Raw genomic sequence first — 12,626 nt, forward strand, 5'->3', positions numbered from 1 at the left:
ATCACAAGTCCCCATATTTTGGAAGAACTTTGAAGCAATTAAAAGCCCTGATTCATAAATGGCATTTCATTGATGTCTGTTACGAAATTACTGAGTTATTGTAATAATTCCCTTTATTTTGAATCCCTTCTAGATCTCTCAGGGTTACTTTATTAAAAACTGTGTTAGTCCTTACCTCTTACTACCTTTTATTTTTATTTTTAATTAATTTTTCCTTTTTTATCTCCCACATGTGGTTAAGCAAAATAAATCCCTTCAATTAATTGATAAACTCTGCCAAGGGGCCTTAATCCTTTTCCGCATTCCGAAGTGAGAGTCGTACGCCGGCAGGATTTGATGGTCACCTCTTGGCCTAATTGACCACTTGACGGCAGCTCCTCTGGCCTGGCTTAGACGCAGCTGGACCGGCCCGTAAGCAATGCCCACCCGGAATCCAACCCCCTTGGACAGTCATGGGGCATATGGGTATCGCTTGTTTGTCAATGCGCCTGGGATGAGCTGCCAGAGTGAAGGCAAGTTCAGGTTCATGCCACATGCCATACATACATGCCCCCGGAATACTGCCACTTCATCCACGACGTTGCCTTGACGACCCCAAAACGCAGGCAATCAAGTGTAAAATCATAGAATTTTTAATTGATTCCACCGAGGCAACGCAACGCAACGGAATGAAACGCATCCTGATGCCACGCAGGAAAAATTCAGGATCAGGATCAGGATACGGCAAAAGGCTGAGGCTGTGTCTGTGGCACAGCCAGAGTCCTTGTGCCGTGTTGTTTTTCATCCTTTTTTATCCTGTCCACATGGCGGACCATTCTAATGTCTCGTCATCGGAGCTGCGGGAGTTTTGTTTAAAAAATACTCTTTTGAAATTGGTTTAGGGTCCTTTTCAGAATAAGTCCTTAAAAGAAAACTCTTTTTTTAAATATATTATAAATTTTGTGATGAATTTGTACAAGATTTCTATTTTTAATATGTTTAAATAATTATTAAAGTAAAAAAACTAAACAAAATAGCATAAATACCCTTTGAAAAGAGTACATTTCGCTGCGTATCCTTTTCCTCCTGCCTGTCGGATCTTTTGTTTAGTTAATTGGCAGTTTCTGGTTGGACTTTCCACCGAACCACGGCATCCGAGAAGTCTCCAGCATAATACCCCAACCACGGCCACCTCATCCTCAGCCACTACTCCCACCTGGATCTGGTAGCCATACTTGACATGTCCCCGACATTGCCAATGCTATACGGGAATCGGCATCGGAATCCCAATCCTGTCATATGCCATGCCCTTCCGATTGAATTGTCCTGCAGACTGCCGCCCAGCAGCCCAGCCGCCTAGCCGCCTTTTGTTGTTCCAATTTTTCCTGGATTTGATTTACATCTTTCATGTCCGCACACCCACTGAGCCAAAATAAAACAAAAAAGGACACCGAATAACAAGGCAGGCGTGCCCTAGCCCATCGATTGGTCCTTGTTGTTGACGATATTGCCAGTCCATATCCTTGGACAGCATCCTTCCAAACTCGAGAGCTTTAACATCACAATCGGGCATTGAGCTCGATAATCGGCTGAAATCGATGTTATGCCAGCAATGTTTTTACAAAAAAATATTAAAAACACATGGCGTATGGGTTATATTTTGTACTTTGGATGTTAGCCGGCTAGAAATAGACGATTTTGGGTAAAAATTGGGTTATTTTCAACTATTTTTAGGTTTAAAAATTGCATAAAAGTGTTTTAGAATTAATTTTGTGTTAAGAATATTGAAGATGCTTTCAAGACAATTGTTCTAGAAGTATAAAAATCTAAAAAAAAATTCTAGAAAAATCTAAAAAATTATTTGTCTTAGGATTTTGATGCAGAATGGTGGAGAATCGATCTAGAAATCGTTTAAGGTACTCAGCTTGAGAATCGGATGAGAATTGGTGAAGATATAGCCATCACTGTGGGCCGTATAGGGGAAAACCCCATTTTCAAGGGATCCCTCACGAAAAATGGACAAAAAATCTAAAAAATATTTTGTCTCAGGATTTCGATGCAGAATGATGGAGAATCGATCTAGAAATCGTTTAAGGTACTCCGCTTAAGAATCGGATGAGAATTGGTGAAGATATAGCCATCACTGTGGGCCGTATAGGGGAAAACCCCATTTTCAAGTGATCCCTCACGAAAAATGGACAAAAAATCTAAAAAATATTTTGTCTCAGGATTTCGATGCAGAATGATGGAGAATCGATCTAGAAATCGTTTAAGGTACTCCGCTTGAAAATCGGATGAGAATTGGTGAAGATATAGCCATCACTGTGGGCCGTATAGGGGAAAACCCCATTTTCAAGGGACCCCTTAGAAAAATGGACAAAAAATCTAAAAAATATTTTGTCCCAGTATTTTGATGCAGAATGATGGAGAATCGATCTAGAAATCGTTTAAGGTACTCCGCTTGAAAATCGGATGAGAATTGGTGAAGATATAGCCATCACTGTGGGCCGTATAGGGGAAAACCCCATTTTCAAGGGATCCCTCACGAAAAATGGACAAAAAATCTAAAAAATATTTTGTCCCAGTATTTTGATGCAGAATGATGGAGAATCGATCTAGAAATCGTTTAAGGTACTCCGCTTGAAAATCGGATGAGAATTGGTGAAGATATAGCCATCACTGTGGGCCGTATAGGGGAAAACCCCATTTTCAAGGGATCCCTCACGAAATATGGACAAAAAATCTAAAAAATATTTTGTCCCAGTATTTTGATGCAGAATGATGGAGAATCGATCTAGAAATCGTTTAAGGTACTCCGCTTAAGAATCGGATGAGAATTGGTGAAGATATAGCCATCACTGTGGGCCGTATAGGGGAAAACCCCATTTTTAAGGGATCCCTCACGAAAAATGGACAAAAAATCTAAAAAATATTTTGTCTCAGGATTTTGATGCAGAATGATGGAGAATCGATCTAGAAATCGTTTAAGGTACTCCGCTTAAGAATCGGATGAGAATTGGTGAAGATATAGCCATCACTGTGGGCCGTATAGGGGAAAACCCCATTTTCAAGTGATCCCTCACGAAAAATGGACAAAAAATCTAAAAAATATTTTGTCTCAGGATTTCGATGCAGAATGATGGAGAATCGATCTAGAAATCGTTTAAGGTACTCCGCTTAAGAATCGGATGAGAATTGGTGAATATATAGCCATCACTGTCGGCCTTATAGGGGAAAACCCCATTTTCAAGGGATCCCTCACGAAAAATGGACAAAAAATCTAAAAAATATTTTGTCTCAGGATTTCGATGCAGAATGATGGAGAATCGATCTAGAAATCGTTTAAGGTACTCCGCTTAAGAATCGGATGAGAATTGGTGAAGATATAGCCATCACTGTGGGCCGTATAGGGGAAAACCCCATTTTCAAGGGATCCCTCACGAAAAATGGACAAAAAATCTAAAAAATATTTTGTCCCAGGATTTCGATGCAGAATGATGGAGAATCGATCTAGAAATCGTTTAAGGTACTCCGCTTGAAAATCGGATGAGAATTGGTGAAGATATAGCCATCACTGTGGGCCGTATAGGGGAAAACCCCATTTTCAAGGGATCCCTCACGAAAAATGGACAAAAAATCTAAAAAATATTTTGTCTCAGGATTTCGATGCAGAATGATGGAGAATCGATCTAGAAATCGTTTAAGGTACTCCGCTTAAGAATCGGATGAGAATTGGTGAAGATATAGCCATCACTGTGGGCCGTATAGGGGAAAACCCCATTTTCAAGGGATCCCTCACGAAAAATGGACAAAAAATCTAAAAAATATTTTGTCTCAGGATTTCGATGCAGAATGATGGAGAATCGATCTAGAAATCGTTTAAGGTACTCCGCTTAAGAATCGGATGAGAATTGGTAAAGATATAGCCATCACTGTGGGCCGTATAGGGGAAAACCCCATTTTCAAGGGACCCCTTAGAAAAATGGACAAAAAATCTAAAAAATATTTGGTCTCAGGATTTCGATGCAGAATGATGGAGAATCGATCAAGAAATCGTTTAAGGTACTCCGCTTAAGAATCGGATGAGAATTGGTGAAGATATAGCCATCACTGTGGGCCGTATAGGGGAAAACCCCATTTTCAAGGGATCCCTCACGAAAAATGGACAAAAAATCTAAAAAATATTTTGTCTCAGGATTTCGATGCAGAATGATGGAGAATCGATCTAGAAATCGTTTAAGGTACTCCGCTTAAGAATCGGATGAGAATTGGTGAATATATAGCCATCACTGTGGGTCGTATAGGGGAAAACCCCATTTTCAAGGGATCCCTCACGAAAAATGGACAAAAAATCTAAAAAATATTTTGTCTCAGGATTTCGATGCAGAATGATGGAGAATCGATCTAGAAATCGTTTAAGGTACTCCGCTTGAGAATCGGATGAGAATTGGTGAAGATATAGCCATCACTGTGGGCCCTATAGAGGAAAACCCCATTTTCAAGGGATCCCTCTCGAAAAATGGACGAAAAATCTAAAAAATATTTTGTCTCAGGATTTTGATGCAGAATGGTGGAGAATCGATCTAGAAATCGGTTAAGGTACTCCGCTTGAGAATCGGATGAGAATTGGGGAAGATATAGCAATCACTGTTGGTCATTCAGGGACTTTATTCTATTGATGCCATATAGTTGTTCTTGAAGATAGAAGTTTGGGACTTAATTAGACCTTGTGTTGTAATAAATTGGTTATATTATGATATTCTCATTAGGATCGGTCAACTATATTCAATTTTCGAGATATATATCCGGTTTTAACTGCATGGGTATATCCTCTTCAGTTCCGGCCGAGGTTAGCTTCCCTTTCTTGTTAAGAATATATTTAAATTCAAAAATGAAAAAGAAAACTTTACTTTATACATTATTTTTATAAGGGCACCAATATAATGCAAGCTAATTTAATAATGAATCATTAAATATAAAATCTTAAATATATGAACTGAAATATGTATATTAATAAAATGAATAGATTGAAGCTTGAAATATTTTTATAAAAAATTATTTCTACTAAAAATGAGTTAAAAAAAAGTATTTAAACAAACAATAAAAGCAATTATTCCAATTCATCTTATAAACGTATTTTTATTGTTATTAAATTTTAAAAAATTAAAATTTTTAATATGTTTTTTAAATACATATATTTCTTAAAATTACTACCATGTTCAGTATAAGTATATGTAATTGCTGTCGTCAATTTGGCCAAAATCCACTCAGCCAGTCATAAAACAAGCCAAGACGGCTAACACGAGCAGCGTGCGAAGTTCGAAATCGTCTTGAAACATGGCCACGCCCACTCAAAAGCCCATTAAAAACCAAGGGAACAAAGGGCAAGAGGTCAGGGGTGGCCAGAGGAGAGTGTGTAAGAGAGAAGAAAGTAAAGAAAAGAACAGAAAAGAAAGGGGGCAGCGAAGGCAGAAGAACGCAGTGCCATAACAGAGGAGGGGAAAAAAGATGCCAACAAGGCAATTGTGAAATGTAAATGGCCAACGTAATAGATGTCCAGAGTCTCCAAGTGCACTGCAAAAAATTGGTCTCATTATTCATAACTTTTTGTTTAAAATTTAGTTAAAGTTTCAATGAAATATCTTCTAGGTTAGACTTTAAAAACAATATTAAAGAAAGTTCTGTTATTAAACCTATTTCGAATACTAGTTCTTTTAATTTTTTTACAGTGTATAAAAGCGTCTTGCTTGGAGACCAGGACTCTGGCAATAATTTGCAAATTTGCTCAAATAAATTCCATGCTGAGCGGGACAGCCGGAGAGCCTAAAATATGTTGTTCGAGGCTGACTAAGGGAAAATGTATGCAAAGCCTTTTTGGAACGAAATGCCGCTTCGTCCTGTCACTCCTCGTCCTCGTCGTCGTCGTCCTTGTCCTTGTCCCAAGACCCAAGGAGTCCCACCATCAATGATATGCAAAACATTTCCATAGCCCAGGACCAGGACCAGTACTAGGACTAGGACAACAATCGATTGTGGAATCGGATATGGATTTGGAGGAGGATTTGAACTCTGGATGGTGAGTCTGGCGGGGATAAACGCCAATTATAGCCAATTGAGGGCGCGGCATAAATAAATAAATAAATAATCGATTGAACTCTGGCCTCTTGGAGGCACTCTGGCAATTAATTTGCCATTTGTTCGTCTGTCCGTGTGTCCGCATGTCCGCATGTCCGCCAAACTGCCTTGAAAAGCGACAAATCCCCCCGTACACTGATAAGAATGAATGGTTGCGATATGGCCGCAGCTGCAGATACATCTGCCGCAGATACAAAGATACAAATGCATTCTTGTCCCTGAAAAGGACACAACGAGCTGAGCTTTACGCGGCTTTGTGGGGTTAAGCCTCCATATCCATGTGTGTGTGTCTGTGTGTGTTGAGTGTCCTTTGGAGGACTGCTGCCGCTTGCCAGCCTTCTCTCGATCATATCCTGGCAGTTAATCTGTTAATGTTCCAAAGAGCTTAATGTCAGCAGTTGCCAATTGCTTATTTTCACTTTTATTTTAAATTAATTTTCAGCAAACTATATACATTTTTTACTTAACTATTTTAAAGTAAAAGTAAGAAGAAATATCATAAACCACAAATCCGTTTATTCTGTCATAGAGTTTGATTTTTATTTTTTGATTTTTGAATTGTTTTTGCAGAATATTCCCGGCCAAGAAGCGATCCTGGCCACAACGGCCAAAATGTCTGGGACGACACAACTTTTGGCAAACTCGAAAATCGTGGCGGGGGCGTGCCAGCCCCCCACAATGCGACAGTTTTCACTGCCAGCGAGCGAGAGGAAGTAATTAAAACACAACTCAAAGGACATTTTAATTTAATCCCTTTGAGCTTGTCTCGCTGGCTGTCTCGTCGCCATCACAAACATGCGATGCCGCAAGTCCCGGCCAAGTCTCAGGGCCATCTTGCCGAACCGCCAGGCTGGGGCGGCCGGGCCTCCCGCCAAACCGGGCTAGAACCAGGCCAGAGCCGAGCATATTCCCGGCCAAGTCAACTTGGGCCAAAAACAAGAAAAGGCAACTAAGCGGCCGCGGCCGCTGCACTTGGAAGACCGGAAGAAACGCCATGGCAGCATCGATGCTTGCACTGTTTTCTTGTCCTTGAAGGACACTGGGAAAAATATTAAATGGAAAGTATACAAACTATATTCCTTATTTAAATTATATTATTTAATTTATTTATCGAATCTGATATTTAATTTAAAATATTTCAGGAAGTTGCTTTTTATTGGGAAATAAACTTGAATTTGAAGAGTACCGGGTATCGTGTAATCGAAATCGAATATCGTATTTATATTTACATTATAATACATTATATTTTATATCCACATATATTTCTTAAACATTTTTAAATATTTGGATTTGGTAAATAGTTTTGTTATTTAACTTAACAAGTAAGCTTTATTGGGAAAAATCTCTTATGTAGGAGAAGTACCGGGTATTACTCTATATATATTGATATAAAGCTAAATAGTTAATTAATTAAACACTCCCTTATTTTTCTCAGTGTCCAGAAGGAAATAAATCATAAAGCTGGGCCACCTACCCTTTCCTTCCTCTAAGCCTGGCCATTCTCATTTGCCAAGACTTGCTTATTTTTTATATTTTTTTTGGTTGCATTTTATTTATGCCGTCAGTTTATTAATGTCAGCGAGTGGGTGGTGGGCGTTAGTGGGTGGCCAGTGGGCGTGTCTAGCGGTGGGCTGTGTTTCTGCCAACTTGTAATTGTATTTGTTTATATATATATAATACATAAGATATATAGATGTGCCTTTGAACTTTTGATTTTGAGGCGCCCACACACATTGGCCTGCCGGGTCCTATTTTTCCTCCCAACTCGGAGCCCGGTCTCGCTCCTGCTCCCGCTCCCGGTGACCATCTCCGGATCCGTCTCCGGTTCGAGTCTCCGGTTCGGTTTGCTCCTGAGTCCAGAGTCCGCCGCTTGTTATGCTAATTAGTTTTCGACGTTGACGTTTGCCAGCCACGCCGACGATGTCTTTAATTGGTTCTCATGTTGCTGTTGCTACTGTTGCTGGTGTTGCAAGTTGCTGGTGTTGCTGTTGCAGCTGCAACTGCTGCTCCTGCTACTCCTCCTGCTGCTCTTTTCTTTCCTTCTTCATTTTTCTTGTTGTTGTTTGCCCCTCCTCGCCATTCTTTGGCACTTTGGCACTGGCAATTAGACTCCTTTTTCGGTTTTCGGGAGGCATCCGAAAGGACTAGTCCCAATTTTGTCACATTCGTTTGAAGTTCGAGGTCCAACAGGATTGATTTTGGCAGCATCGAGACTCCTCTTTAAGGGTTTTTTATGCAAAAAGATTTAATTTGGTGAATTTTTAAATTCTAAAAATTTAAATTAGAGAACACGCAACTCTAGCTATTTATAATTTCCATTAATTGAACAACCAAAGAAGCTAATTCATCACTTAAAACCCAAATAGAATTATCTGAAAATTACCCAAAAAAAATGTAAAATCCCTTTCTGCTCGCACAGTAATCCCCCATTTTTGCTGCATAAACCAGAGAGTTAACCCCTTGGGGGAAGTTAACCCATTGCAGGCCTTTGCCGGTGCTTTTAACTCCTGATTTTTGGACACACACATCCATCATTATCATTATCAGAGGCCGGCCAGGTTGTTTGCTCCACAAATGCGTTTTGTTTTCAAAACCAAAGCCTGTCAGAATTTCAGTTTGGCAGTTGATGGAACTGTCGACGGAACGTTGTCGGATTTTTGGACCCCAAACGTTATGATAATCACCCTGCCACGGATCGGCTATATATCTCCATATATATATATATATATGTATTAACAGGTGGTGCATCAGGTGGAAGCAGGACACAGCGGCCAGGACATGGACATGGACAGGGAAGCGAACAGGGGCAGACGACAGGTAATAAACAATTCCATTTACCGACAGCTGTCAGCAAATAATGAAAAATTGAATAAAAAGCCAACCAAAGGCAAGTCGACATGATAAATGGTCTATAAAAATTGTACAAATATTTTACACTTTATTTTTTATAATTAGTTTACTTGGTATTAAGATAAAATTTCTAAGAAAACTTTTAGACTATAAGATACCCGTTACTACTCAGACTTTTCTACGTAAAATCTAAAAATATAAGTTTCTAAAGTACAAAAAAAGTATCACTTACATATTTAAAATAAATAATTTAAAACAAAATTATTACTAGCATTAAATATAAAAGTAAACCCCATCACTTACTAACGATTTTATTACATTTCCCATTTATTGAAATATTGAAAATAATTGTATTTCAAATAAAAAATCAACTAAAATAAAAAAGTCAATTGCCTCTTGTAGGAAAAATGCCGAAAAATGCACAAAAATATATGCACACGCATTAAAACAGGACGAAGGACCAAAAGTGTTGGGGAAAGGACATCACCACGACCGCTATCCGCCCACAAACTGTCCAAATATGTTTGGTTTTTGCAGCTGGTCCCAGTCCAGGATCGTCCCAGCCCCACAGGAACATCCACCCTATGGAAGCCCCCACAGACCCCGTACAGGCCGAAAAAAAAATCCCCTCCAATCCCGGAGCCCAATGTGGCAATGCAATGATGAGCGAAAAATTGACATGCATGTAATTAGTGACAAGAGGACCGTGGCGGAGCCTGGCCGACTGGCCTCTGCTGTTAGCACTTGATGAGCTTTATCCACATCCACCCACCCACGGCAGGCTACACGCAGGACTCCGTATATATATCAATTATGCCGTTTATGTCCAAATGTCGAGTTGTGACCATACCGTCTGTCACGCCACCCACTTGGGTAAAAATTAATTTTTCGGCTACGCAGGATCTGGCCACAACGAACCTAGAATCTTCTTCAAATTGGATAATTTTATGTAGAATTTTAATTTATCTCTATAAATTTTTGAAAGAGAGTTTTTTTAAGAACTATCATGATCAAAGATAGTAATAATAAATAGACTTTATTAATCCGAAATATGACCCATTTATATGTATCTTAGGAACTATAAGCTTAAACCACTAGTTTAAAAGCTACAAGCCCGGATCATCAATTATAATACTTTTCTTTCTCTTAAATGTTATAAATAGATCTATTATTTATAAATTATTTTTCAATTCCTGGTAGAAAGACTCATATTTATAAATCTTTGAAAATAACTTATTTTATAAGAAAACCCATGGCTCTTTGGCCTAAAATTTATAAATACAATTATTTTTTGGAGTTCTAGGTGCTATTTCTCATAATATGCATTATTTTAGGAAACTGTTGTTCTATTTCTTAAAAGCAATCTATATTAAACATTCTTTTTAAGTTCTGGGTATAAAAATTTGTTTAACCCTTGAAAGAGATTTATTTTATATCAAAAACCTAGAGCCAAGTACCGAGTATCATTATAAGTCTCATAGCACTATTTTTGGTATCTGACTCTTAAAATTTCTAAGAATAATTAATTAAACTAATAAATAATTTATATTAAAAAGCCTATAGCCCTATATACAGTATTGTGCTCCCGAACAAGGACCTGGCCCACCGGAAATGTGGAACTGGAACTGTCAAATGGGTGTGAAGATGGGGTCGGCGTCGGTGGCATCCGCATCGGCGTTGGTGTCGGCGTCGGCGTCGGTGGCGGCGTTGGCTGTCTCGTCAGCGTCACTTGTCACATTCACGTTGACTCTTCTGACACGTCGACAAATTGTCAACAACGTTGCCACCGAAGAAACCGAAGCGGCGAACAAAAACTAAGAAAAATGATCGAAAAATGCCCGGCCCAGCCGTGGAATGTGAATGCCTCCTGATGCTTTTTCGGTTGCATGCGGATGTCAAGCCTGTGGATGTCCTGTTTGGTTTGGATGGTGGTTGGTTATCCTTTTTTTTTTCTTTTTTGTTGGCTAGGGGACAGGATAAGAGGGACGACACCGGCAGCAGTAGGAGCTGGAGCAGGAGCAGCTCCTCTATTAGCAGGCCGCTGGCATTTTCACGCTTTCGTTTTATGCGGCTCAGTGGATTTTCAGTCGCACTTAACGGCATCAGTGGCACTGACACTGGTCAGGGTCCTTTCCCAGCTACTGTTCATGCACCATGCTTGCCAGGACACTCTACACACATTTATCAACGCCTGGCGCAGGACAAAATCTCCGGTTATGGCCATGGTCAGATCCCAGTTACCAGTTACCAACTCTGGACTCCCCAACGCTCTTCAAGCATTTTTGCTGAAAAATGCAATTCAGCACGATTTGCATTTTAGGTGCCATGGCCATGGGCTCACTATATCTATTGTATCTATCCGGATATATATTTATATTCTCTGGGATATGCGCGTGATGGAGTGGAGTCTCTGGAATATCTCTGGAAAAAAATCTACCCAAAAAAATTTAAATTATTTTAAATAATTGCTTGTAATATTTTGCAAGCATTTAAATGAATAAAAGACCATATTTCATATATTTAAAATCCTTTTGGAGTACTGAGAGTCAGTCTAAATAATTAAGACTTCTGCATTGTCTGTATTGTCCTTTTTTTTTTGTGCCAAGCATATATTTTATCTGCGGCGATTTTGTGCCGACACATCAATCAACGTAAATATGTGAATGTGGGTGAGAAGACGGCTCGAGGGCGGCGAAAGTCGACAATTTCCATGCGAATGTGTTTCAAGTGCCTTTTCCAGTTATAAATTTCCCCACACATCCTGCGAAACACACACACTGTAACCCTAACCCATGGAGAAAAGGACGTACGGACACACGGACACGGAATGCATTCCACTCACGGCAATTGGGGGGGAGAAAGTGTCAAGTTAATGCCAACAACCACACCAACAACAGGCGAGATGCAAGGAGCCAGATATCCTGACGGTTTGGCCCGAATCCTGAATCCTGCCCTCGTACTCCCCATTCCCCGCTCTCTGGGTTACCTTCAACTAATGACTGTGTTAACGGCGTCATTTGCCTGGCAAGAAATGGTAAAGGTAAAACGAATCGCAAGCCAAAAATCGCACAGTGTACGAAATTTTAGATAATATTTTTAGATAAAAGTTGTATTTTGATCGTTCGAGCCAGATACTCGAGTCAACAAAGTATTGGAGTACTCTACTCGCATTTATATATATTTCTAAAACTTCTTACAAATAAAGTAATTTATTAATTAAAGTCTTCAAGAACAATCATTTGGTCCATCGAGCCACAGACTTAACTCAACAAAGTAGTATAGTCACGGTCGCCATAATCTGTTTTACCTTGCGAAAAGCTGAAATCCTTTTCTTTCAGTGATTTCTATCTTGAAGAAATCCCCCAAAAAATAATTGGTAAACTAACAAGATGATACTCCAAAATGATTTTTTTCGTTCAGTGTAGAGCAGGTTATAGTAATGATGCCACTTGGCTGAGTTGTGTTGCAATTTGCACGGCTGCTGTTGTCGTTTAGCTGCTAAGACGATGCCAACATTTTGGACGCTCTCCGGACTCTTCAGACAAGTCAACAGGACTCGAGCTGACAATGATATGTGCCCGGCACAGTGGAGTGAAAAGTGGATAAAATAGAGCAAAATGAGGCACTGTGCGACGGGGAGGGACGAGAGCGGAGCGGAAATA

The sequence above is a fragment of the Drosophila bipectinata genome, chromosome XL (assembly GCF_030179905.1).
Source record: "Drosophila bipectinata strain 14024-0381.07 chromosome XL, DbipHiC1v2, whole genome shotgun sequence".
In the NCBI taxonomy this organism is placed as follows: domain Eukaryota; kingdom Metazoa; phylum Arthropoda; class Insecta; order Diptera; family Drosophilidae; genus Drosophila; species Drosophila bipectinata.